Here is a 3,231-nt window from a genome sequence, read left to right as displayed (position 1 = left end):
TCAGGGCCTGGGCTTTGTTCTTCGGCTTTGTTTTAGCTAGGATGACAGTTGTGAACCACTGGCACCATGCCTGGCCTTGCATTCTTGCTTAGTTTATTTTTGTTGTTGTTGTTGTTCAAGGTTGATGCTCTACTACTTGAGTCACACCTCTATTTCTAGCCCTCTTGGATCTGTCTGCCCAGCTTGGCTTTGAACCATGATCCTCAGATCTCTGCCTCCTAAGTAGCTAGGATGACAGGCTTGAGCCACCTGTCCAGCCAGGCTCTGCTTTCATTTGTTACCTGTCCTGAGGTGGGGGCTGGGGGGCATGTGTGGCATTTCCTTTCTGTCCTCAGTCTTTCTTGCTGAGGAGCAGAATTGGTTTAATCAACTAATATATTTCTCCCAGAGTCAAGAGGCCCTTGAACAGCACAATGCCAGGAATTGCCTGGCTCTGAGTTGGGGCAGAGATGTTTTCTGGCTGGGACCCTGGGAGCCATGGCCTTGTGGAGTGCTGTGTGCTGAGTTCAGGAGCCAGGAGGAGAGGAGAGGGCGGATGGGGAGAACTGGGTTGAACTAGACATGCAAATTCACCTTTCTCTCTGGACCCAGCTTGGAAGGGCAGCTGGCCAGGCGGGTCAGGTGTGGCTCATGGATGTCCAGCTGCAGGTATGGGTCAAAACTGTGGACACAGGAAATGTTCTGGCATGCAAACCAAAGGGGGCAGGGTGGGGCCCTCCATCCCCCTTCTACCCCAGACCCAAGGCCAGGGGAGCCTGTCTCTTTGAGAGCCTGACCCTCCCCCTCCCCTTCTCTGCTCTCCCTGTTCTGCCCACCCTGCCCTCCCTTCCCCGCCCCCCGCACCTCCACCCCTTGTGTTTACTGAACCTGACCCACCGCCCTGGGCCGTGCTGGGCATCTGGGTTGGCATGGGCCTCTGGGCCTGTTCTCAGGAAACCATGGGCACCGCGGCCAGGCAGGGCAAGGATGGCCACTGACCTCTGCCCCTGCCAGGATGGAGCCTGGCCACATGCAAGCTGGTCCTGAACAGCACCCCCCCCATACACACACACAACTTAACTTCCCTCCTAGGACTTTCCCCTGCCCTCCCTCCCCCTGCCTCAACCTCCCTGCTCCCAGGAGCTTATCCCCCTCCCCCACAGCTACCCACACAGCCCAGTCCCAGGCCTGATTTGTTTGGAGGTGGTGTCTAGGTCCTGGACTTCAAATTCAGTGCTGTTCTTGGGCTTTTGTACTCAAGGATGGAGCTCTCCTGCTTGAGCCATAGCTCTATGTGAGGCTCTTTGGTGGTTCATTGGAGATGAGTCTCACATTTTCCTGCCCAGGCTGGTTTTGAACCTCGATCCTCAGATCTCAGTTTCCTGGTTGGCTGTTGTTACAGGTGTTAGCACAGGCACCCAGCTAGCCAGATTGCTGGCAGCCCCACAAGGGAATGGGGTGGGGGGTCCCTGGAGGGTCCCATGGGTTGTAGCCAGTCTAAAAGAACCCAGGAGCAGCACCAACACTGTTCCCCCGAATCCCCCCGCACCCCATTCCCATTCCTGCCCTGGGACATGGGGCCAGGCAGAAGCTTCTGGACAGGCTGTGACCCTGGTCCTAGGGTGACTGGGCTTCGCACGCAAGCCTAGCTAGGTAGGAGTGGGGTGAGGGGGGGTTCAGAAGTTCACAGCCAGCAAACTTGCTCCATCCTGGACTCACTTCCTTGTCACAGTGGGGTGGGGGTGGGGACAGGTACCTGTTGAGTTCTGGTGGGCACAAAACTGGCCCCTGGGCTCTGGGCTGGGCCCCGGTACCCTCTCTCCTGGCATAAAAATGGGGGTCTCCTGCCCTGGATTGGGGCTCCCATACTCTCTCTCCTGGCTGTCCTGGGGAATTCTCTCTGAAGTGTGGTGGAGGGGGGGTCCCAGTGTCCCTGTCCCGACCCTTTTCCCACCAGCACATAAGTAAGGCGACCCCATGGTGGGTTCTTACCAAAAGCCCCTTCTCCTTCCAGCCAGGCCGCCCCCCTTGCCCTCCTCTGCCCTCCCCAGCTCCAGGTAAGGGGGCGTGGCCCCCACATGGACTGTATAAAGGTGTCTTTGCCCTCCTCCATCTGAAGGTGACAACTCCTCAGGACCTTCCCTGGCCATCCTTGGCGGGGGGGCATCCCTGGCCCCAGAGACCTGTGTCCACAGCTCAGCCGCTCTTCACAGACAGAGGTGAGTGCTGGGGGCTTCCTAGTGCTCCTCCCTTTCCAGTCTCTGGAATTGTGGGGTGCCTCTAGGTTTCCTTAGGGTAGTCACTCACTGCCCTAGCAACTCTTAAAAAAAAGCGGGGGGAGTCTGGGAAGGAGGCTCAGTGGTAGAGCGCTTGTCTTGCTTGCATGAGGCCCTGGGTTCGATTCCTCACCACCACATTAGCAGAAAAACTGGAAGTGATGCTGTGGCTCAAGTGGTAGAGCGCTAGCCTTGAGCTGAAGAGCTGAGGGACAGTGCCCAGGCCCAGAGTTCAGCCCCCACAATTGATGAAAAACAAGAACAACAAAAAAAGAAACAATTGCACTCAGACCTGGGAATATAGCTTAATGTAGAGTGCTTGCCTAGCATGCAATAAGCCCTGGTTTGATTCCTCAGCACCATATACACAGCGAAAGCTGGATGTGTTGCTGTGGCTTAAGTGGTAGAGTGCTATCCTTAAGCGCAGAGATGCTCAGGGACAGCCCAGTACTGGCAAAATAATAAATAAAAATAAAATATTATTATAAAAATAATATATATCATATTATAATAATATTTTATTTTGCGCACATATCCTGGGCTTTGTTTCCCCTTTTCCACTCAAGGATGGAAATCTTTATTTCTTCTTTCTTTGTTTCTTTCTTTTGTCAGACATATGGCTTGAACTCAGGGCGTAGGCCCTTTCTCTGAGCTTTTTCACTCAAGACTAGCGTTCTACCACTTTAAGCCACAGCACCAATTCCAGTTTTCTGGTGGTTCAATGGAAATAAAATGCTGTGCTGGCTTTGAACTGTGGTTCTCAGATCTCAACCTCTTAAGGAGCTAGGTTTATAACTGTGAGCCATTGGCACCCAGCTAAAACGTCTATTAAAAAAAATTGTACACGTGACCGTTTAAAAAGTTTTGGTCTGTGGTGTGTTGCATGCTTTCATATATCCTGCCTAAGTACTTTGAGACCACTTCCTTAGTGCAATAGAGAAAACTCTGACCCAATCATCAAGACATTTGCAGGAAA

Source organism: Dipodomys ordii, unplaced genomic scaffold, assembly GCF_000151885.1.
Source record: "Dipodomys ordii isolate 6190 unplaced genomic scaffold, Dord_2.0 Scaffold15, whole genome shotgun sequence".
Lineage (NCBI taxonomy): Eukaryota > Metazoa > Chordata > Mammalia > Rodentia > Heteromyidae > Dipodomys > Dipodomys ordii.
Note: the sequence above shows the minus strand (reverse complement) of the source record.